Source organism: Delphinapterus leucas, chromosome 1 (assembly GCF_059928025.1).
Source record: "Delphinapterus leucas isolate spDelLeu-1000000601 "Yukka" chromosome 1, BTC_Dleu_Yukka2, whole genome shotgun sequence".
Taxonomy (NCBI): Eukaryota; Metazoa; Chordata; class Mammalia; order Artiodactyla; family Monodontidae; genus Delphinapterus; species Delphinapterus leucas.
Window position 1 is genome coordinate 56,224,557 of NC_143129.1, and position 25,696 is coordinate 56,250,252.

Sequence of the window (25,696 nt, forward strand, 5' to 3'; positions counted from 1 at the left end):
CTTGTCCTTTGCCCACTTACCTACCAGGATATTAAAGTTTTTTTAAATTTGCTGAGTTCTTACATTATAAATATATTAAACCTTTGTCATATTTGATAAAAATAATTTTCTTCAATGGCAGTTCAATATGGTGAATATTAAAGACCCTAATTTAAGAAAAGGAAAAGCCTACCTACTAAGTCCAAACACGTAAAACTAAAGGTATAATTAATTTTAAGGGAGTTATTTTCTCCTATAGTAAACAATCCTGGTTTATAAATTTCTCACAAAAGATTTTCAAAAACGTTCTAAAATACAAATTTTCATAGATAATACAATATGACTCTAAGAAAAGTCAATCTAGGTTTTTAAAAACAGACAGGGGTAGTAGAAAATCTAAAATGAACAAATATGCCAATAGTTAAAAAATTTTCTAACCATACTGTAGAGAACAAATGTACAGACACCAAGGGGGGAAAGCAGGGGTGGGGGGGGGAATGAATTGGGAGATTGGGATTGACACGTATACATTAATATGTATTAAACAGATAACTAATAAGAACCTGCTGCATAAAAAATTAAAATTCAAAAAAAATAAAACAAAAATTAATGACAAAGAGCTATCTTTCCAAAGATTAAGTGAAGATTTTATTTAAGTCCAACTCAGCAAAGAAAATTGGGTTCTTAATTATTATTTGGTATCTGTCATATAGATTCTTAATGACTGCATTTTGTTATCTGGTAGCGAAATTTTACTGAAAGTAATTTTCTGATTGACTTGTATTCTATGACATATGAATTATTAAAAAATAAAGATTAATCAGACTTTATTGTATGTAACCAACACTGTGCATATTCCAATCTCTAGTGGCAATGCATATGTGAAAAGATGGTTCCTGCAGACTGTTTCAAACAGGGTACCTGGATTCAACTTGTGTTTTATATGTATGAGAAGTACGCTACTTCATAAAACATAAAGTTTTTTTGTAATGAGAAAAAAATTTTCTAACCATAAAAACTTTAATCAGCTACCAACACAGTTAAAAAAATTAACTCACTTTACTCTCCTCACAAAGATACTTGTGGTCTGGCCAAGTGTCAAGTGATAACTAAACGAACATGAGTTATTCTACATTACTAAATAATCTGTCAATGATGTGACAAAAGTTTTCTTTGGGCAGACTTCACTTTAAAACTAAAATAAATGCAGGCTTCCGTGGTAGTGCAGTGGTTAAGAATCTGCCTGCCAATGCAGGGGACACGGGTTTGAGCCCTGGTCTGGGAAGATTCCCACATGCCACAGAGCAACTAAGCCTGTGCACCACAACTACTGAGCCTGCACTCTAGAGCCCACGCACCACAGCTACTGAGCCCGTACACCACAGCTACTGAGCCCGCGTGCCACAACTACTGAAGTCTGCACACCTACAGCCCTTGTTCTGCAACAACAGAAGCTACCGCAATGAGAAGCCCACGTACTGCAATGAAGAGTAGCCCACGTACTGCAATGAAGAGTAGCCCCTGCTCACCGCAACTAGAGAAAGCCCATGCGCAGCAACAAAGACCCAAAGCAGCCAAAACAAAAAGACAACAATCATTTTAAACCAGAAGCCAAAATTACAGACCTCTTAACACTCTGGGGGATGACCATGAGGGCAGTTAATAGGTAATAATCATAGCTAATATTTTCCGTGTTTCTTCTATGTGGGCCAAGGGCTATACTGTTTTCCAGATACTATTTCCAGTCTCATGAGGCAACTAGTCCAAGGTCATTCAGGTAATGAGACAGAACTGGAAATTAAATCTAGATCTCTCTCTCTCTCTCAAACCTCTGAAAGCCTCTAATGGTCATTCATATAATGGCAGTCATTGGCATATAGATGGTATAGATGGTAGCCTTGGGCATAGATGAAGTTACCCAGGGAGAAAGTATAGTTTTAGAGAAGAAAAGAGCCCAAGGTCAAACCCTCTTGCACCTCAAGATTTAAAAGAGAAGGACTAGCTAGCAAAGGAGATTGAGAAAGAGAAGTAGAGAAGAGGTGGAAATCAGAGTGTAGTGTATGGAAGCCAAGGGAAAAGAGTATTTCAAGAGAGTGGTCAAACATGCTGCCAAAAGGCCAAGCAGGTTGAGGGCTTGTTATTTGAAAATGCCCATTAGGTTTAGAGATAAAGAGGTCTTTGGTGATTTTAGTGAGAGCTAAATGTGGAGAAATGGGGGTGGCAACCACACTGTAATTGTTTGAAGAATGACTGAAAAGTATCATCTAAGTGGAAACTGAATGTATTCAACCAATCTTTTTGAGAAGTTTGTGAAGGAAAAAGAGAGCAGTAATGGAGGAGGGTGTTGGATTGAGGGTTTTTTTGTGTTTGTTTTAAGTAAGAAGACTTAATTGATTAAGTATAAATGCTGATAGGAAGAATCTCAGGGAGGGGAGGAGGCTAGAGATATACGAGAGAAAATATAATTGATGGTTGAACTTTCTTGAGAGAAACTGGAGGCGAGGAAATCTTGAAACAGGTGAAGTATTCTTATAGTTCCTTTCCTCTAAAAGTTACTTTTTCTGTTCTTTTTCCATTCTCCCTATTTATGAACTCCTAGCCTACATAATAAAAGGGCAATTTCTCTGGTTAGTTTTCTCTGAGCCTTTGTACTTCTGAGGTCAATATTTTGGTGATTCATGAAGTGTGGACTCCTTGGCTTTATGTTTGCTAGCAAGTAAATAGTTTTATGAAGTTGCATCCTTACTTGATTTATAGGTGTTCCTCCTTTTTATTTATGTCACTTTTAACTGGATTCTTTTTATATCATTTATCATAGCTTTAGTGAAATTGTGTTTCCATTCTCTGTGGCAAATTAGAGTCATCCTTAGCTAACTTTTAGAAGTTAGTTAGGTCCCTCCCGCACCACCACTCCCCACTGCTTTTGCAGCCCTCTCCTTCCCATACGCACACATAAGCCATTTTTATATTTTGAGCCATTGTTTGGAGCTTTTATTTATATTTTACATGATGCAAATAGAACCCTGTCAAATATAGGTTCTTTTTTAGTTTTGTGATATCCAACTTTAGTCTGAACAAAGCAGTATTGTTCATTTATGCTTTGACTTTTACCTGAAACAACTTGTTTCTCTACAAGATGCCAGTTAAACTCACTGTAAAATGGTCACTAAAATAAAACTCTGAGTCACATAAATAACAAAAGTATTCTTAGGCTTTCTGAAAATTAAGTTCGCAGTATAGTAAGGAGGCAAAGTGCAAGACAGTGATATAGATCCTGTGTTACTGGTTTCTGAAACTATGGTCAGATCTTATCTCTGATAACCTAACCCACATAACCAACTGCTTATTCAGAAATCTCAAAGACACATCAAACTCATCATCTCCAAAAGCCAAGTCATGATTATTCCCAAAAAACAAACTTGAGGTATTCCCTATCACACTCCAGTTGCACAAGTAAGAAATATCCACAAGAGGTGATTGATTATACTATATGACCTCTAAGATCCTTTTCCCCTTTGAATTTAATAATCTATACCACCAATTCTCAGAGCGTGGTCCAGGCATCCTTGAGGGTCTATGAGACCCTTTCAAGAATGTCTTTAAAATCAAAACTATTGCCATGATAATATTAAGACATTATTTGTCTTTTTCACTCTCATTCTCTTGGGAGTGTGTATAGTGGAGTTTCCCAAAGGCTCCATGACATATGATATCACAACAGACTGAATACAGAAGCAGATATGAGAATCCAGATGTCTTATATTAAGCCAGGCATTATAAAGATTTGAAAAATGTCAAACAATGCCACTCTTCTCACTAAATTTTTTTTTGTTTTGGAAAATATAGTTATTTTTTATTTTAAAAATTGTGTATTAATATGATACAGTTTATGGTTATTTTAAATAAACTAATAAATGTTTAAAGTTTCTAATACAACAAATATCAACAGATATAGTCCACATAAAAGCTCTTTGAGTTTTCAATAACTCAAGAGTATAAAGTGTCTCCTTGACACCAAGAAGTTTGACAAACTCTGATCTATACCTATCATATGTATATACAAATAAGATATGACATTTTGAAATAGCCAATTCTCAAGTATCTTCAAGCAGCAAATTTTCCTTTCACATTTATTGACAGTGCTCTCATTCAGTCACATAGACTCATTCAGCTCAATTATTTATTGGGCTCCTACTATGTGCAGGTACTGGCGATGAAAAATGAAAAGAAACGACTTCGTTCTGGCTCTCCTAGAGTTATTTTCCGTAACTTTGCTTCTGTTCTCTCATCTTTATCAGACCCGATGTAACAACCATCTATGCCTGAAAGGCTGAAAAGAAACAACCCTGCAACAGTCATACTATCTAGTCTCAATATAAAACAGACAAATTTAGTAGGGACCAGGCTAGGAAAAGTGGAAAACATTCCGGCTCTAAAACAGACCTACTACACTGTTCCATGTAAATTCTCAGAATAACCAATACTCCCGTAATATGGTATACAAAAACAAATGACCTGAGAATTAGCCTCACCTCTTTTTACGTATAAAATACAAACCTCAACAACTACTTTTAACAATTAAGAATGACCTCCTATAATCCAGGAAACCCAGAAGAAACTATAACATTTGGCACCAGCTTGGTCTCTGGTGTATAGGAGACTGGATAGGGATCACAAAGAACACAATGTCCCCCACTGATATGAAATGAAGAGCTAAACTAGAGCCTGATTAAAGGTACCCCTAGTCTTTTACTTAAAAAAACCTAAAAATAGGAGCCTATACTTTGTTTACCCTCTATCTAGTTATCCTAAATATTTACTCTTCTAAATTAATCTCAAGGAACATATCCTTATAAATGTGTCTTATAGTGCAAGTCAGGATTATTTTTTGTCCCAAAAGTATGAAATTTTCACTACAAAAGCTTCCCTGATACAAAAGAAACCATTAACACTGGTTAACTCTGTGGAGAGGGACTGAGGATCCAAGAAAGGAAGCAGATTTTCCAGTGGATATGTTTTCGAATTTTTAAAAGCAGATACATTTATCACGTTTCAAGGAAAAAAACAAGGAAAAATAATTTTGAGAAGTTTCCTTCAACATTCAATAACTTAGCTAATTTAGAGGCTGTTAAGGAAACAAATATAACAACTTTTTCTTTCACTGGAAGCCGCTGTATAGTTGCTCCCACTTTATCTTTCCTCTTACCTTCCCACCTCCATACTATTATTTACATATCTGTCCCTTACATGTCACTGTGGGGACCATGTTTTATTCCTCTTTATATCCCTAGTCCATGCACAGTACACAGCACCCACCAGGTGCTCCAGACCTGCCTGCTGAATGATTGTCCCATTGATAAATCTCAGAATCCAATTCTCAAATGCAAACAGGGCAAAAAAAACCCACAGGTATTTCATATATGAAGAGGTTAACCACTGATAAGCAAAAAACTTCTTTCGTGTACATATGCATTTTATGTTTTAAAATAAGCCCAAAACTAAAAAGAAATTCTTTAAAAAAATACTCTTATTTTATAGATTTAGACATGAAAATCATGAATGAAATGAAGCCAGTTAAATGAAGCCAGTGCTATTACTCATGATTTTTAAATCTAGTTTTTAGGGACTTCCCTGGCGCAGTGGTTAAGAATCCACCTGCCAATGCAGGGGACATGGGTTCGAGCCCCGGTCCAGGAAGACCCAACATGCCGCGGAGCAACTAAGCCCGTGAGCCACAACTACTGAGCCTGCGCTCTAGAGCCCACAAGCCACAACTACTGAGCCCGCGTGCCACAACTACTGAGCCCGCGTGCCACAACTACTGAAGCCAGGGAGCCTAGAGCCCATGCTCCACAACAATAGAATCCACCGCAATGAGAAGCCCACGCACCGCAACGAAGAGTAGACCCTGCTCACCACAACTAGAAAAAGCCTGCACGCAGCAACAAAGACCCAACGCAGTCAAAAGTAAGTAAATAAGCAAACAAACATGGTTGCTTAAGGAAAGTAGGATGTAGGTTTTAAAAAATCAATCAATCAATCTAGTTTTTAAAAGGGAGAGATGCCATGATTCCAAAGGAGCTTTTACAAGTCCATTTACAACAACAACAAAAACTTTAAGTGGTTAACTTTTTAAAAAATCACCTAACCTCAAATTCATCAAAGATAAATCCGATTCTTCTGGTTGCAAAAATATCCTTCCATCTATAAAAAGATCTCCTTTACACCATTATTTCTCTATAGAATTTTAAATGATTCATCATACAAGAAAGCGTAGCATCTACACAACTTTTCAGAGATGCATCTATATTGTTTTAAGTGTAGTCCAACTTCATTTATAACTAATCAGAGAACAAAGCATATTAGAGCTGGAAGTTAGGGGTCATCTAATCTCATGTTTTTCAAACATGTAGTAATGGTACCACATAGTAGATCAAAAAGAATCAATCTGGTACGTTAGAGCCTGCATTTTTTAATGAAACCAAATAAAACTGAATTGAAAATATCGTATTGAAAGCAGCAAGGGTATTTTTTAGGTGAAACTTTCATTTCATTTTATATACAGATATATACATATTTATGTATATTATGTTCCCATGGAAAATCTATCTTTTACTATGGGTGTCCTAGTCAAAAGAGTTCAAGAGGTTCCCAAGCTTTCTCAGTTCACAGAACCCTTAGTGTCTCAGTAATTTTTTCATAGTGCCCACAGGCCAAAATATTATCTAACAGTTCCATTTATTAGGTAGTTAGGTCCGTATAACCTAGTAAGTATTTATGTCCTAACAACTTAGTAGCAGCTTGAAAAATACATATAAATTAAAAGAAATCTTTTAATTACTAAATAACCACAATTACTTATTAATGGGATGTGTGCACCTAAAAGACATTACATAATTTCTCAGACCTTGAAATCACTTTGGACACGGCCACTTTCATTTACTGTTTCACACTGATTTCTGCACAGAACTTTCTTTTAATCACAGCAACCCCCAAAACCTAGCTTTTTGGAGACATAACTGTCATTGAAAGGAATGTGGCACAATCTCATGCACAGTACCTCAAACTAATAGTTTAAGCAGTGGTCTCACAGACGTCAAATATCCCACAGATAACCCACAGTTGTCAAATATTAGTTTCCCTCAAAAATTTAAAAATATTCAACAGTGCCCATGTGAGTTTACTACGGTGCTCCCAGGTACCTCATGGCACGGTCTGGGGATCCCGGGTTTACAAAACACTGATCTAGCCTATGTGCTTACTTTGTAAATTAAGAAATAAGACGTAAGGTCACAAAGCTAGAATAAAAATAAATACATTCATCAGGAATTTTCATAGATTAATTTTAACCTTCCCTCAACAAAAGTTTTGAAACAGAATCTAATCATGTGATATTCTGTGGATGAACTCTGTAGCTCTCTGAAAAACTATATTCAAAACTACATTATGTGACTGTATAATAGTAGAAAAATTCTGCCTCGATATTTTCTTTTTCAGAAAAAAGAGTTTCAAAAATGATAATGCCACTTACAATAAACAACACAAAAGTGCCTAAAGTAAAGAAAAAAGGAAAGTCATCCACTCTCTCAGCTATAAACACAGCTAATAGTTTGTCTATCCTTACAGAGCCCTTCCTATGCACATACAAAATCAAAACAAAATCAAACTATATTTCTTTGCCTATGTATTTGTTTTAACACTGAATCATATTGCACAGTGTAGTGCAACTTATTTTTTTCACTCAATATTATATCATGAACATTCTTCCTTGTCAGAACATAATAATAATTACAAACACCTATGTGGTACTTACTTAGGGCTCAAATATTAACTCATTTAATTCTCACAACAGCCCTGTCAGGTGAGAACTATAATTATATCCACTTTATAGATGAGTTTAAGTAACCTGCTAATGGTCACAGCTAATGAATGGTTAGGATTTGAACCCAGAAAGTTGGCTGCATGGTTCCTGTGCTCAAAGAAACACTCAGCTACTTCTCATCAAGTAAATATATCTATCCCTCAATCTATTAACAAGTGCATTGTATGTCACAGCATAAATATACTGTAATTTTAACTATTCCCCTACCAACAAACATTTAGGATTTTTTTTTGTTACTTACAAATGTTGTAGACATTTATTTGTAATAATGCTAAAATGAACATCCTTATAGATTTGTTCTAGTGCTCTTGTGTTAAATTTTCTGTAAGGTAAACTCCTAAAAATGAAATGACTCTATCAAAGAATATGTGCACTTTTAATTTTGATAGGTGATGCCAAATTTCCTTCCAGAAACAGTTGCACCAATTTATAGTCCCAATGACAGAGGAGAAGTTTGAGATTCATATTTAGGTTAAAAATATTTTGGGGGGCTTCCCTGGTGGCACAGCAGTTAAGAACCCACCTGTCACTGCAGGGGACATGGGTTTAGCCCTGGTCCGGGAAGATCCCACAGGCCACGGAGCAACTAAGCACGTGTGCCATAATTACTGAGCCTGCACTGTAGAGCCCAGAAGCCACAACTACTGAGCCCACGTGCCACAACTACTGAAGCCCATGCGCCTGGAGCCCATGCTCCGCAACAAGAGAAGCCACCGCACTGAGAAGCCCGCGCATCAAAACGAAGAGTAGCCCCCGCTCACCGCCAACTAGAGAAGGCCCGCACGCAGCAATGAAGATCCAACACAGCCAAAAATAAATAAATAAATATTTGATTCATGAAAAGTGAGGCCTGTTTTTTGAGTTTTTAGTTAACACTTACACAGAAGAGATTGCCGGTTGTTCACAATTATCCTCTGATTTGATAATTATCTTCATGTTAAACAAATGTAGACTTCACAGCTGTATAGTGGAGTCTTCATCCAGTTATGAAATCAACTATGGGTGAGATATTTCCTCCATATGAACTCTGTTTACTTACATATAAAACGTGGGAATTGGACTAGCTAGCCTTTAAGATTTAAAGCTCCCAATGCTGTAATTAAAAGAGACTTAAAATTATTACAAGCCTATAATTATAGTACTAGTATAACAGGTCAGGGTCTTAAAGCTTCCATTTTCTTTAAATTACAATAACTATTGTCAGAACATCTAAGCAAATCATTAAAATAGTCAATAAAGTTTTCAGGATCTACCTGTGGCTTATTCTCAGCAACCTTCTTTTTTTTTTTTTTTTTCTCAGCAACCTTTTAATACCAGTCTGTCATTCCCCTGCCACCTAGCAAACTTGACTTTATCTATGGACTATATTCCTAAGAAGAGTTGATGTGTGCCTAGGAACCATGAACTAGTGTTTTGTTTTGTTTAAATACTATGCCAAGACCACTCTCTAGTCAATTTATTCAGCCAATATTTATTGACTATTTTACTATGTGCTAGGCACTGGGTGCACAACAGTTAATAGACAATCTCTGCCATCATGGAACTTACACACTAGATGAGAAAGGCAAATAATAACCCAAAGTAACCACTAGCAAATGTGAAGTTATACTTGTGATAACGAACAAAAATATTAATGCAAAAAAACCTATGCAATCTTTTGATTATTCTGGTTTCGGGAGTGATTTGTGACACTAGAAATTGACTTTGTAAAAAAAAGTCAATAAAGAAAATTACTTCACGACTTGCCCCACAAGGCAAAAATAGCAATCACAAGTATAGATGGTAAGTTAACTTTTTAAATCATCAATTCTATAATAAAATCACCAAGATGTCCCTACTTTTCAGTTATGCTGCTGACCATGTGGCTTGAATATTTGTTTTAGCTAACCAAGAATATAAACGATCTGAAGTACTAAAGATGACAGGACTCTGAGTATCCAAACAAAATGAGAGACGACAAATTAACTACAATTTCTTAAGAACACTGTTCAAGCAAAAAGTACATACAGAAGTAGAGCAATTCACTACAATAATTCATGGCTTGTTACTAATTAACATAATGCTATGAAAATACTAATGTTTTTAAAGTACCGACAGTTATCCACATAAGGAACTAGTGGCTTGTCACAATCTTTTAGATTTTAAAAAACCAAACGCCAGAAGTATCTATATTAATATTCAATTTTAAATAAAACTAATTCTATGACGTTAACTAGACGTGATCACTTTGCAATAAATACAAAGATCGAATCATTATGCTATATGCCTGAAACCAGTATGACAATTATACCTCAATAAAAATTTTAAAGTCTTAGATCATCTGTGGAAATAAGACCATCATTCACATAAATAAATGAACTTCCTTGTTCATTTATTTATTCCTTGTCAATTTCCACAACTACAAAATAAGGACATTTGTCAAATCTACCTCACAAAATTGCTATGAGCACTAAATAATTTATGTAGAGGCACACCAAAAAATGATGTAAGTTATTTTAGACAGCAGTTTCTTTTTGCTCCAACTTACAGCTATTTAACAAACAACAAAATTCGTTAGATAGGGACTTCATCTCCTTTCTTCTGTCCATGATATGGTAAAAGTGTTATAAAATGTTCAAAAGACTAGCAATCAGACCATTAGAAAAAAATTCTAAACTTCATAACTCATAAATTAATTACCCCACAGGAGGCTGGCTGTTCAAGTATTAATGCTCTTACATAACACTACGCACCAATATATCTCAGAGAATCAGAGAAATTCTTCCACATATGTATGAAATTGTATACATACTATAACTCACCATTATTACAAACACAAGCCGTGCTACTCACTATGAAAAGTTGAGATACGTATGTATTTATCCACACATACAATGTATTCTAGCTTGATGTTTATGTATCTGATTAAAGTATCTTAAATGCAATGCAATGACGGTTCAATGGTTCAGATTTATTTTATTACACTGAACGGAGTTTGTAAATTTAGCACACCAAAACTAATTATTACATACCCATGGGCTTAAAGCAACTTCTACCATAGGTCTAACAACCAATCCCCCAAAGTCACAATCTCATGTTATTAGCAGCACATTGCCTTGTTTAAACACAGTATTTTAAACTAAGAAATTTTTTTAATGGAGAGTATTTTAATTGCTCTACAAACCTTTTCAAGTTCTTACTAGGTCTGCCTAAAATAGCCATTCTTTAAAAACCCTTAAAATACAGGGCTGGAGGAGGTATCGTTAACATGGCAACATAACCATTCAACGACTTCTCCAAATTCAAAACGAGGATCACCATCAAAACAAAACAATCAGGTGGAGTACAGACGTGGATACTGATCACTATTCCTGACAACGTGTTTTTTCCTATATGGAGGATTTGCTGCTACACAAAAACCACATCAAAATCTATACCTATGTGCAACCTCCTATCCGAAAAGCCTGCCAAATTCCAACCCATATTTGTGACATTAGCTAAATATCATTTAGCATGTTAGGCTACACTTCAAAGAGGCCAGGGGAAAATAGTGACAACTTTCAAAGCGTACAAGCTTTTTAAATCTCCCCCTACATCACTTGTGAATAAATGGACAGACTACATTCAGCAGCTGCCAAAGACGAAGATCAAAGTTTTCCCTATGCTTGAAAATGTTTATCCCCACCAAAAAGGAACAGAAACTAGTCATCCTTGCCACTGGAGCTAGTTCCCCGGAATTTCCCAAAATATACCAGATATCCAAATGAAGAAGAGACACTTCTCCGGAGAGCAAGGGCGAGAGGTATCTCACACCTTTTGCAGAAGAGAGGAGGGGCGAGGGAGGGGGGGACAGGCACTGGCAGATAAGGAAGGAAATCTCGTCTACTGCAGGCACCGATGGGACCTGAAACCTAGGTCTCAGAATGGCCCTCCTAGCAAAGCCTAGGACCCAGGGAGGCTCCTCGAGGGGGACGCCAGACCGGGCCAGGGCTCCTGGCGCCCCGCCCCGCCTCCCCCGCCGACCCGGGACCGCGGACAGAGGCAGCGAAGGCTAAGCGAGCATCCGCGGTCCCAGCCAGGTCCTCCCGCAGCTCACCTGAGAGTGTCGCCTCCGCCCTCGGCCCCCACGGTGCATCCCGCGGGGCCTGGCGGAGGGTGCAGTGACGCCGCCCCGACCGGCCCCAGGGCTGCCCGGCCTGGCCTCCCCGCTCCGGGGACGCACCGGGTGCCCGCCTCGCACCGGCTCCCGGGATCCGCCGGTCTGCAGAGAAGGAAGGAGAGGCGGAAAGGCTGCCTCCCCTCCCCCACAGCAAGCCACCCCCTGAGCTGCGGCTCTCTGCAGTTCCCTCTGGCGCAGGTCTGGCCCGGCTCCCCCGCCCGGGAGTCACTTCAGCAGCGGCGGCCCAGTCGCCATTACAGCCCAACAACTGACACGGAGGAGGAGCGGCGCCAGCGGCAGTGGCGGTGGCGGCGGCGCGAGGCAGGGCGGGAGCAGTGGGGGGGGGGGGGGGGGGGTGGGTGGTCCAGGCAAAACTCGCGAGAAGTGTCCCGAGTCGGTTCCAGAGGAATGCAACCTTCGGTTAGGGCCATGCTAAGTGTGGCCAAAAGGCAAGTGTGAGATAAAACGAGGAGAGGAAGCTCGAGGGCGCCATGTTTGGTGTGGCGAAGGTTGAGCCTTGCAGGTCTTGGGAGGAGCCAAAGTAGATCCGCAGCGGAGACCTTCCCCTCACCCCCCGCCACCCCCACCCTCTTTCATCTAAGTGGGCCTTCTGGCTGCGCGTTTCACCCCCGGCCGAAAAAAAACAAGCTGGGGTTATGACAAGGATAAGCTCGAAGTCTGAAAATTGCAGCTTCTCAGTGTTTATGATGTTTCACCAGTTGTCCAAATAAATCTTCTGTACCCCAGTCAGTTTCAGAGTAATTGCAGCTCTGCGGCTGCGGCAGTTACCCACTGCTGGCACTGTGGCCGTTTCATTCGCGAGGGTTACAATTCTGTTCAGCATGCACTCTGTTTAGTGGCTTAAGACTCCAGAGCAAGTAAAACGGAGTTTCCTCCCCTTAGGTGTTGGCATTGATATAACTGTGCTTTAAGAGACTCTATGATCACCATATCTTCTACCATCCTTAACCACTTTCCCCAATCTCTACATGGTGAAGTCTATGATCTGTGAAGACTTAGCTTAAATGACATCTCTTTTGCAAATAATGCCACCTTCTGCTAGGTGCTCACTGCACACAAGCCCTCCACCCTTCACTTTCCTCCACCTTCTGAACTCACATAGCTATTTATCCAGAGACTGTTTCTCATCTTGACTCTTTTTTTTCTCTTCTCTTTATACACCAACAGGGCCTAGCATAGTAACTGGAACATTGTAGGTGCTCAATAATGCTTGTCGAGTGGATCTTAATAAAAGCTGGAGGCAGTAACTGCCCGCTCTCTTAGGGCCTATAGCTGTGCCTGAATAGGAGGTAAATGGATGTACAAAAATCCTGCACATATGTAAAATGTGTACTGTGTCTCCAGGAAGCTGTGCTGGGGGGAAAAACAGGAAATGTGGGTATCCCAGTGGTGCAAGTGGTAGCAAGAAAAACAACGTAAGGAGAGAGTTAATTAAGTTTTCCCCAACCTTTCTATGTAAAGCAGTGGGATAGATGCTTTTCATGTTATTTTACTGAATTTATTCAACCATCTTATTAAGTATTATACTCATTTTTTTAAAGTGCTGATAAGCTAAGTAATTGGCCCAATATTACACCATCAATAAAAAGCAGATGTAAAATTTGAGGTCTCCCTTACTCCAAAGGCTATTTATATTTTTTTCACCCCCATACTGCCCCCTGGGCAACAGAGAAAACACCAAAATTCCTGTCACTGTGTAGGGAGCAATGCTATCCTCATATCAGCCTATGCACGATTTCCACCTCTTATACCTTGTACTGATCTTTGGCCTCTCCTTCACTTTGAAAAGAACTTCAACACATCAACCCCTCTCCTTTTCAACATCCCATAACTCCTATTGTTTATACCCTACAGGTTGGCTCCTGAGTATATTGTTTTGTACTGTTTGCTCTTTCATGAGTGTAATTAATCTCTTGAACAAGATTGGAAGCTTAATGAGGAAAGGTTTGTTACCCTGCCAGTAGTGCTAGGCACATAATAAGTATTTAATGTAGCTCCCTTTTTTTCCTACTTCTTAGAAGACACCAAGATCCTGGTGTCTTTATATTCTTTATATTCTTTGTTGAGTACTGTAGCTTTGACTCTCAACTTTCTTGGAGAACTTGATCTTAGCCCAAAATTTCAGACTGAATCTCCAACTGTCTTACCCATCTCCACATAGATACAGAAGTCATCGGTACCTCCAACTCCCAAATTAAGTTCATGTGTTTTCCCACTCCTCAATCCCACAAAGCCAGCTCCTCTTCCTGTCCTGTATTTCTGTTAATGGCCATTGCAAACACACTTCTGAGAACTAAGAGAATAAAAAGTTTTAAAATACTATATATTCTTCTCTATGCCTTGCTCCTACCCAATCAGCTATTGTCTCTAAATACCAATAATACATGTTTCTTAAATCCACTTCCCTGTTGTCCAGGTGCACCACAGCTCTTCTAATTCAGGCTCTCATTTCTCCTGCCCAAATGATTTCAGCAGTCTTCCTAGAGTTCAGCTTGAGTTTTGTCCCTGGCCTGCCTGTGCCTGCCAAGATAAGTAAAAATTCCTCACCTCAGTCGTTAAGGCTTTTCTCAATATGACACCAGCCAAGCTTTCTATCTTCCTAAAGTAAGGCAGCACAAAAAAATAGAAAGTGCAAGGATATGGTGTCAGGAAGATTCCAATTCAAATCTTGACTCCATCACTTGCCCATGACCTCAAAAACCTCCATTTTATTGTCCATAAATCATGACTAATTATACCTACCATATAGGGTTGTCTTAAAGATTAGAAATAATATCTGTCAAGAGCCTGGCACATAAAAGAGAGAAATAAAGAGTGGCTATTATTATTTCCCTAACTGGATGTAATGTTCAAGCCAGTTTCCATCTCAGACATGGCCCGTTCATTCCTACTTCTAGACCTTTGTTCCATAACCTGGATCACATATCACCCTGGTTTGCAATTTCTGCCACATTCCTTAAGTACGAGCTCAAAAGCTACCTACTGCAGGAAAAATTCCATGACTGCTCATCCTTTGCAGGTACTGAGTGCACCCCTGAACTCCACAATGCTGTGTACCTCCTTAGGACTGTACCTACTATAGATAGTTCTGCATTTATATTACACACCTTTGTCACGTTAGACTATAAAGCTCTTTGTTTCCTTCACAGTGGTTTAAGAGCATAAACTTTGGAGTCACGTAGACCTGGATCAAATCAAATAACTTTGGTCAAGTTACTTAACCTCTTGGTGCCTCAGTTTCCACATCTGTCTAGTAGAGATTACAATTGTACCTACTACTCCATAAGGTTTTGTGAGGGTTAAAAGAAACAACACATGTAAAGGACATAGCATAGCATGGTACTTCGTGCACAGAAGGTGCTCAAAAATGTTGGTTATTTTTACTATTTTTTATCAACTGAATATGTGCCTTGCATATACTAGGCACTCAATATTTGTTGAATTTAATTGAATGTTTGTTGGATTTAATTAAATTTGGGGTGAATAGCTACATATTTTCTCTCCTGAGAATGTAATATTTGACATTGATCTCTAGACATAACAAATAGAGAAATAGAGAGATACAGCTATGGTGATGTCATTCGCTATTTGAGGTTAATTGAATGAAATTATGTGTCAGGATTGGCTAAAGACATTTCGATTGAAATGTCAAGCCTAGGTGTCAAATCTGATCTGTATTCTTGTCCACCACCTTTTCAATAATAAATTCAACCATTCAGACTGCAAATTTCCCTTCAATTTTAACAAACTATGCAGACACCAAGTTTAGGGATGGGTTTTCTGGTTACTTTCTTTTTCTAGATTCAGTCTTTTGGCTTAGTTTTGAATTTTCTAGGGCATTTGGTGTTCTGATGTGCAGAACTATAAAAAAACTAAATTTTATCAGTAAGAACTTTCTTTGACAATAAAACAGAGACGTAGTCATTTATCTTCATATATATAAATATTTGTGTATGTGTGAGTGTGTATGCTTGAGCACACAAGCCAAGGTAATATTGGTCAGAGAAGTCATTTGACTGGAAATCCAGAGAGTGGAAGGAGAATAGGGATATCTATAAAGGCAGGATTTAACCATATTTGACTGTTATTAACAAGAATATTAAGTTGCAATTTTTAATTTCATCATTCCTTTTTCAAATGATATATAATTGACATACAAAACTTTATATTGGTTTCAGGTGTACAACATAATGATTTGATATTTGTATATATTGCAGAATGATATCACAATAAATCTAGTTAACATCCATCACCACACATAGTACCAGAATTGTTTTTCTTGTGATGAGAACTTTTAAGATTTACTCTCTCAGCAACTTTCAAATATGAAATACAGTATCACTGACTGTAGTCACCGTGCTGTACATTACAACTCCATGACTTATTTATTTTATAACTGGAAGCTTGTACCTTTTGGTTTCCTTCATCCATTTCTTCTGCCCCCACTTCCCCACCTCTGGCATCCCAATATGTTCTCTGTATCTATGAGTTTGGTTTTTCTTTTCTTTTTGTTTTTGTTTTTAGATTCCACATGTGAGATTGTATGGCATTTGTCTTTCTCGGTCTGAGTTATTTCACTTAGCACAATGCCTTCATAGTCCATCCATGTTGTCACAAATGGCAAGATTTCATCTTTTTTATGGCTGAATAATAGAATGTTGTGGCATATATATATATATATATTATATATATATATATATCACATTTTCTTTAGCCATTCATCTGTTGATAAGCACTTAGTTTGTTTCCGTATCTTGACTATTATAAATGCTGCTGCGATGAACATGGGGTGAATATATCTTTACAAGTTAAGTGTTTTCATTTTATTCAAATGAATACCCAGGGGCTTCCTTGGTGGCGCAGTGGTTGAGAGTCCACCTGCCGATGCAGGGGACACGGGTTCGTGCCCCGGTCCGGGAGGATCCCACATGCCGCGGAGCGGCTGGGCCCGTGAGCCATGGCCGCTGAGCCTGCACGTCCGGAGCCTGTGCTCCTCAACGGGAGAGGCCACACAGTGAGAGGCCCACGTACCGCAAAAAAAAAAAAAAAAAAAAAAAGAATACCCAGAAATGGAATTGCTGGATCATATGGCAATTCTATTTTTAACTTTTTGAGGAACTTCCATATTTTTTTCCGTAGTAGTGGCTGCACTAAAGTTACATATTCACCAACAATGTACAAGGGTTCCCTTTGCTCTACGTCCTCATCAGCACTTGTTATCTCTTGTCTCTTTGATAATAGCCATTATAACAAGTGTGAGGTGAATCTCCCTGTGGTTTTGATTTGCATTTTCCTGCTGATTAGCCATATAGAGCATCTTTTCATGTACCTGTTGTCCATCTGCATGTCTTCTTTGGAAAAATGTTAAATTACAGTTTTTGAGTGAAGCCCTAAGGCAAACTGATAGCAGCAACCAGAGTAAGTTATGTGACGGGACTCCAAGAAGCACATTTTCAAAGGAGTAATATGAGACCAGTTATGTGATTCTTCACAAAGATCCTTCAGCCTGGTCACTGATATGAAAGAATTGAGGGATTGTAGATTCAGAGGATTTGAGGGGAAGACTTTTGAGGGGAGAACAGGCAGTGGGAATGCAGAGGTAGCTTTTTCCTTACCTCAAGCTAGTGAGAGAGGGGCTTTGAGGAGAGCTACATATGTGCTTAGAATTTGGATGTCGGAGTAGTCTGAGACTATTCCAGGAATTGGGCCTGGAAAAAGCGCAGCAGCTTCTGTTCTGAGTACCTGACGGTACTCGTGAAATTAAGTATTCCTTGCTCTTAAAAGGGGAGCCAGAGATTAGTGAATCCCAGGAACTAGCTGTGGGACCCATGTCAATAGTATTCTACTCTTCGACTTAAGGTGGGACGATATATAACATTTGCTTATACAGACATATTAATATCTCTACAGAGGTACAGAAGAGACTGTTAACACTGGCTGTCAATATGGAAGGAAACTAATGACAGGGAGTAAGAGGGAGACTTATCAGTTGTAGTCTCTCATATTTTTTAAATTTCGAACTTTTTTTTAAAGAAAATGTTCGTGGTTTTATTGTATCAGAAGGCATTGAAACGTCTGAACAAATCAATATCTGGGTGGTGGGGCAGCTGCTTTCTCCTTCACTTCTTTGGGTTACTAGAGCAACTTGTCAGTAAAAAATGTGACTATAAGAACCATTCAAAAAAATAAATATTTTTAAATAAAGAATAGGTATTTTCCTTTTTTAAAAAAGAAATTTAAATGGAAGGAATCCTCCCAAGAGGGTGGCCTGAAGGAGTGAGTGAAATCCAGAGAAAGAAGAGTATTTGGCTGGGAACCAAAGATGAGGGGACCTTGGGAGTGGCCACCTGAAGGGGAGGCAAGACGCACATCCAGGGAGTTGCAGCTATGGCAGCCAGGCAGGAGATCCTTTAAAGAAGCCAGGGAAATACCCCAAGAGAAAGAATTGGCTTTAAACATCCACCTTACAACAGTAGCTGTCAGGTGAGAATGTTCTTATAAGCCTCACAGCTCCTCCACGCCTCCCCTACTTCCTGCCTTCCACCCCGGGTAGGGCAGCAAACTTGAGGAAATGGAGATAGTCCAGACAGAAAAAGAAAAGCACCTTGCTCCCTCCTGGAAGGAGGCAGCAAAAATGCAGGAAGCCCCAGATAGGAGAGGGTAGCAGTCACACCTTTGGGTAAAGATAGAAATGTTGATTCATATATTGCACTGGACATTTTATTACTGAATTAACACTGTTTGTCAGCTAACGTGAGTTCAGACATTTTATTAACTAAAATTGATCAGAAAAGTCATGGGAACTTCTTGAGTTTTATCCAGGAGTAAGAGAAGGATTTCCCTCACACAACAGATATAGAAGGACAGCGGAAGAACAGAGTAAAGTTGTTTTTATTATCACACCCCTGAGTCTTGCTTATTCAGCATGGAATTACATGACCTTTACCACAAGTAGAGATAGATCCTGAGAGAACTTGAGCCAGCAAAGAGTGACAGTGGATTTAGAAAAGCAGAAAAGCAGTCATAGGTGCATTAGTAACATTCCACAGGCAAGAATGGAATAATCAACAGTGGGGAAAGAAAGAGAAGAGGGAGAAGAAGCAAGAAGACATAACAGAAGAAGCAATAGCAGACGTAATCCGCCTTTGGAAAAAGGAGTTAAAGAAAAAAATAAAGATTAATAGCAACAGTCCAGAAAAGTTCAATGATTTAAAAAAAAAAAACTAAAAACCAATTTTTAAAAGAGGCAACCATTTGCAACAAACTTGAGGGCATTATGCTAAGTGAAATAAGTCAAACAGAGGAAGACAAATACTGTATGTTTACAATAGATACATGTATCAAATCATTATATTGTACACCTAAAACTAATACAATGTTATATGTCAATTATATCTCAATAAAAAATAATTAAAAAATTTTTCTAAATGGCAAGATGCTCTACATCACCAGCAATCAGGGAAAGACAAAATAAAACCATAATAAGAACAGTCTCACACCCACCAGATTGGCAAAAACTTTAAAAGTCTGATAATACCACATGTTGGCAAAGATGTGAAGCAATGGGAATTTTTATTCACTTCTCATAGCTATGTAAATTGGTTCAATGATTTGGGAGAACGCTTTGGAAATAGGCAGTAAAGTTGAAGATGTGCCTATGACCCAACAAGTTCACTGAAAGTGGTCCACATTCTCAAACTCGTTGTTATTGAACCACAGTAAGATAAAGAGCTTGTGCAAGGATGTAAATCAACTACATCAGTAAGCACACCGCCTAGGTGAGCTGACTTTTTTTTTTGAGATAAAACTTTCTTGATGAAAGGAACGGTACAATGGGACTTCCCTGGTGGCGCAGTGGATAAGACTCCGCACTCTCAATGCAGGGGGCCCGGGTTAGACCCCTGATCAGGGAACTGGATCCCACATGCACGCCGCAACTAAGACCTGGTGCAACCAAGTAAGTAAATAAATAAATAAAAAGAAATGATACGTTGATTTATATTCTGATACAAGGCTCCTTATCTCACCTCAGACTTGTATTAAATAGTTAACTTCTATAAGAAACCCAAGTACAAGAGATTTTATGAAAGCATTGTTTATAATCTCAAAAATAGGAAATAATAGGTCCATCAGCAGGAGAATGGGTAAGTAAGCTGGGGAATACTCATACAATAAAATACTAAGCAACAATGAAAATAAATTAAAGGATAAATCTCACAAACATAGTTTTTAAACGTAGTTTTATTTGCTACACAAATGTAGCAAAATATTGTTAAGTATCAAGGAATAAAAAAAACTGAATTTGGAAATGCCATTACCTCTGAAGGAGCAGAAGGGCAATCAATACATGGTAGGGGTGACCGCAAGAAGCTTCAGCTTCCTGTGTTGATAATGTTTTTATGTCTCAAGCTGGGTGTGGATATACAGATGTTTGTATTATTATTTTTCATCGCGCTTTTATATCCAAAATATTAAATAATATATGTTAAACATAAAAACAAACAATTTAAAAATCTATGTGGGGAATGGGAGGAGGAACAGCAAGATGGAAAAGTAAAAGAGCACAAGAATGTAATTTCACCCGGTAGAAATGATATCCTACAAAGCTGGGGCTCAAGAAACTTTTCAACTTTACAACACTGGGCAGAAAAGAACAGTCATTCTTTTCATCAGAGTTTAAGCCAAGGAAAAGCAGTAGTAACTTCCTTGGGCGTAAATTAGCTGCAGTTCAAGTAAGGAGCAACCGTCACCTAGGGGATGCTAGTGTAGAATCAACTTGACTGGTCTCCTGATTCAAAGCTGCTGTCCCATACCAGCAAAGAGAGGTCATCCTATCACCTGAACCCAGCCCCTCCTCTACCTACATTCCTATGAGAGGAAGATGTGTCAGTGAAAAAGCAGTACAGCTGGTTTTAACTGCAAAGAATCTCAAAGATAATGTTAACATTGTCTACATTTTGATTAGCTCAAGACAAAAATTAAATTGTCTTCTTTGGCATTTATTAATTACACTCTTATTACATCTTTGTTTTTATTTTGGTCAAAAATTTCCTAGGTCTAAAGGTCACATGAAAAGTTTTTAGTTTCGCTTTAGACTTACTTTATGTGACTTAAAAAAAATCAAGATACTAAAACCGGAAAAACTAGAAATTTGATTTTTAAGTATACATTTCTCTAATAATAAAATACCTATTTTAAGTCAAGAAAAAAAAAGAATGGTCAATAAGTGGACCTACTTGAAAAGTAGAGAATCAAGTATTAGTGACTTTATTTATTTATTTATTTATTATTTTTTTTTGCGGTACACGGGCCTCTCACCGTTGTGGCCTCTCCCGTTGCGGAGCACAGGCTCCGGACGCGCAGGCCCAGCGGCCATGGCTCACAGGCCCGGCCGCTCCACGGCATGTGGGATCCTCCCGGACCGGGACACGAACCCGTGTCCCCTGCATCAGCAGGCGGACTCTCAACCACTGCGCCACCAGGGAAGCCTGGTGACTTTAAATAAATAGAAAATATATTTCAGAAGCTTAAAAACATTAATATTGCAGATAGTATTTTCCAAAGTTGGCTGTACCAATATATTTCATCCTACATGCTTTTCTTAAAATGGGATGTTGACATTCCTCTCTTGAGAGGTGGGGTCTGTGTACCCTCTTCTTGAGCTTAGATGGACTTTTGTAACTGCCTCTACCAACAGAATAATGTGATTTCAGAGGTTAGGTCATAAAAAGCAATATCGCTTCTGCTTGGTGCTCTGTCTCTAGGGACATGTGCCTTGGGAATCCTTGTCTGACATGCAGAAAAAGTCCTCTTGAAGCTGCCATGCTGGAAGACCACATAGAGATAGAGATGCCCAAGGAGCCCCAGGTATTCCTGTTCCCAATTGTTTAATAGTCTTTCCAGCATTAACCACCAGACACATGAAAAAGTGATGGTTCCAGATGATTCCAGTCCTGATCTGTATTAATCAGGGTCTAATAGAACCAATGGGATGTGTAAATATGTATATATAATAAAAATAAAATAGTTAATAAAATGCTATCTATAAATGTATGTGTATTTTCTGTATATGTTACACACATACACACACACATATATATATATATAGAGAGAGAGAGAGAGAGAGAGCGAGGGATTTATTTTAAGGAACTAGCTCACACAGCTGTGGAGCCTGGCAAGTCCAATGTCTGAGAGTAGGCCAGCAGGCTGGAGACCCAGGGAAGAATTGAAGTTGCAGCTTCAGCTCAGAGGTAGTCTGCTGGCAGAATTCCCTCTTCTGTGTGGGACCTCAGTCTGTTTTCTCTTAAGATCTTCAACTGAATGGATGAGGCTCATCCACATCATGGAGGGTGATCTGCTTTACTCAAAATCTATTGATTTGATGTTAATCTTATCTAAGAAATACCTTCATAGCAATATCTAGACTGGCATTTGATGAAATATCTGGGTACTGTGGCCAAACCAAGTTGGCACATAAAGTTAACCATCACACCAGGCTTTAAGCCACCCCAGCTAACATCACTGGAGCAGAGACAAGTCCTGCCCAAACTGTACAATTGTGAGTAAAATATTGTTATTTAAGCTACTAAATTTCAAGGATAATTTGTAGTGCAGCATTAATAATGGGACATTAAATTTGTAAAATGTAGTTAGTCTACTTGTATATGCATTTGTTACATCATTCACTTTTATTTTCACATTTGTTTTAGGCAAAAGTGATACTAAAACTTTATAATGTCCAGTAATGTTTGGAGCTAATCAGAATGGAGCAGTGTCAGAGGCTCCCCTTTTGGGCTGGGGATAAACTCCTTAGTTGTTAGGCCTTGGGAATCAGTTTGCTGAGGGACAGCAGTTATTCAGCAGCTAGTGTAGAACTATTTTAATATTTAAACAGCTAAACCAGTACAGACTAGTTAGACATCAGCTAAGAATTACACACAATTATTGCAGTGTTTGCAGTGGGATTTAGCCCATTTGTTTAATCATCCCAATAGCCCTAGGAGAAATACATGGCAAGAATTTGCCTTTGGTAAGAATACACTGGACCACCTCAGCAGAATCTATTTTTCACTGGACAAACCTGTAGGTATAACTCTAAGTATTATGTTTCTCATGATGGATGCCACTCAGTCCTGAGGCCATGACTCAGCTCAGAGGAATTGCCCTGGGATTTTGAGATTCTGTGAGAGGACACACGATGAGGCCCACTGCTGATCAACCTCCTGTTGAGTAAATATTAAAACATTATTTTTGCTTTATTGCTAGGTAAAAGATTTAACCCTGTTGGAGAAGGTGAGACATCACTCTTAAGAAAGAGATCAGAGAGGTTTTCAATGTATGTTGCAGCTAAATGAATTTAGCAGCAAACAACCCAAATAGGCACAAACTTACTTTTGGATGGTCTGGAAATTTATTTTCTAACTTTAAAAAAGATCTTAACGGGAATTCCCTGGCGGTCCAGTGGACAGGACTCAGCGTTTTCACTGCAGGGACCTGGGTTCCATCCCTAGTTGGGGAACTAAGAGCCCACAAGCCTCGTAGCACAGCCGAAGAAAAAAAAAAGATCTTAACATCCCCACTCCAAATAATCTATAGATACAATTAACATTGGGTTTGCATAAACCAGTTGCTGAGAATGAAATTCTTGTGATAAAATACCTCAGATTCATAAGGACTTGAAACTGTCATATTCGAATAGCAGGGTATTGTTGGTTCAAATCATATCTGATTCTAAACTCTCTACTCACACCCAATTGCCCTATGATTCTTAAACAAGGAATTTAACCTGGATGGACCTAGTGTTAGCAGAGATTCTTGTTTTAGGGTGTATTTCTATTTTTGTGGTATGGGATATGACTCAAAGATGTGATGGAACTGTAGGGCAAACAGCTAAAATCAGTGGTAGGGCCTACACTTTCTCCCATCCTGTTTTTGAGTTATTGGTTCATAGTGGTTGGTAAAAGTAGCTAGGAGTTAGGAAGTGTAATGTGTAAAGTTGACATGAAAAGGACAAACATGCCCTTCACAAAGGGCATGCCCTTCTTTGCAATCACAAGAAAACGTAGACCTGTTTAACATAGTGCTATGCATTTAGCTCTAACAATTAATAAAAACTCATTGAATGGATGGATGGATGAATTCATTCCATCAGTGAAGTAGACTAGGAGAACTAACTGGAAGTCTAAGGAAGAACAAAATCCATTTCTTAAATATCTGGTTGTTCAGGTCAAAGGAGCTTTGGGGAGATTGAATTATCTGGAAAATTGCTTCAAATCCACATTTTACTTTTGATAGATAATCCCTCTCTTAAGATGAGTACTGAAGTTCTCTTGGAATAGAGCCAGGCAATGATGTTTCTTCCTTCCTCTATTTCTGGTAAGGTCAAAAGCAAACCAGGATTTAGCACAAACCTGAGGCTGACATTTTTTTTTTTAATATAGAGGATTAGAATCATAGATTCATTCATTGTAGCAATTGTGAGACATTAGAAACAATGGGTGCATCTCAAAAACATTGTTTAATAAAAGCATTGTTGGGTATGAAAAAGCAGCTTGCTTAAACAGATGTCTACACTCTGACGTTTATGTAAATTTAAAAAATGATTCTATACTTATTCTGTGGGTACATGTATATATACAAGTATACAACAATACATAAAAATGATAAACTCTGGTGTTGGGGAGCAGATCTGGATCAGGGTGAGGCTGACTTTTGATCATTTTATCTCTATGATTTACTTCTATCTTCCTAGTTTTCCTCAACAAGATTTATGAATGAGACAACCAATATATTTAAATCTAAGTACTAAGCCTTTCCCATTTTCCCCAAATTAAGTTTTATACTTGTTAAGAACAAAAGTACTTCTGAAATGTGTGATTTTGAAGTTTCTAAGCTTTAAAAATTGTACTTTCCTGTATTTAATCTCCAAGAATCTTCAAAAATTAGTCTCTTTTAATGTTGAGTACCTTCTTTTTGGTATTTTACCTACTGGCATTGCTTGTAAATAGCTTAGCTAACAGACATGGTAATCCCTTTTCTGTACAAAGGCAAGCCCTGTTTCTTAGAACACTCTTAAAGAGAAAAACATCACTCTTTAGAGCATCTCTCGGTTTCACTGCTGATTTATGGACTAATTATACAAATGAAATGTGTGCTGAAATATCTTATAGAAAGACAGGTGCAATTAAAAAAAAACCCTGAAGAATATAAGTCAGAATGAGGTTATATGTAACCAAACCAGGTTATGTTTTGCAAGGGGTAAACCATCCTATGTACAGGCGGTGGAAAATTTTAAACTCTTGACAGAACATTTTCTGTGGCCATTCCAAAAATAGAAAAAGGCAGCTGGGAAGAAGACCCACAGGTTTTCATGAGGCTTATCAGCCACTAAAAACACTCCTGGAATCCCAGGATTGAGTGCTCCCCACCTGTTGAACAAGAAATGAGAACATGTGAGCATTTGGTTACAAATCCTAGTGCATGAACAGAAGGTCCACATAATATTATAAGGGGGCAAAAGCAGCTGGAACTGTGCGACAGAAAAACTGACAGGAAGAAATGAGAGTGATGGTGAAGAGGTAGCTGGTTTTGGAAATATAAGTGATTGCATATATCAAGCATGAATTGAAAAATTTGTGCAAAGCAAACATATAAACTGATGTAACATATGTCGACAA

General features: G+C 38.3%; 1 protein-coding gene across 10 annotated transcripts in view; it reads right to left on the reverse strand.

Moving 5' to 3' along the window:
• Positions 1–12,269, reverse strand: part of CEP350 (centrosomal protein 350) — a 137,116-nt gene extending 124,847 nt beyond the window's left edge. For 4 of the 10 annotated variants that reach the window (XR_016392984.1, XM_089910497.1, XM_089910511.1 and 1 more), the window contains exons 1-2: positions 11,937–12,267; positions 8,742–8,954 (exon numbers count right to left, since the gene is read on the reverse strand). The gene's annotated coding sequence lies outside the window, so the exon portion shown is untranslated. Of the gene's footprint in view, positions 1–8,741; positions 11,774–11,936 lie in introns of those variants that run through there. The other 6 variants (XM_089910501.1, XM_022556622.3, XR_016392990.1 and 3 more) reach the window with 5 other exon arrangements.
• Between the last annotated feature and the right edge of the window lie 13,427 nt (positions 12,270–25,696).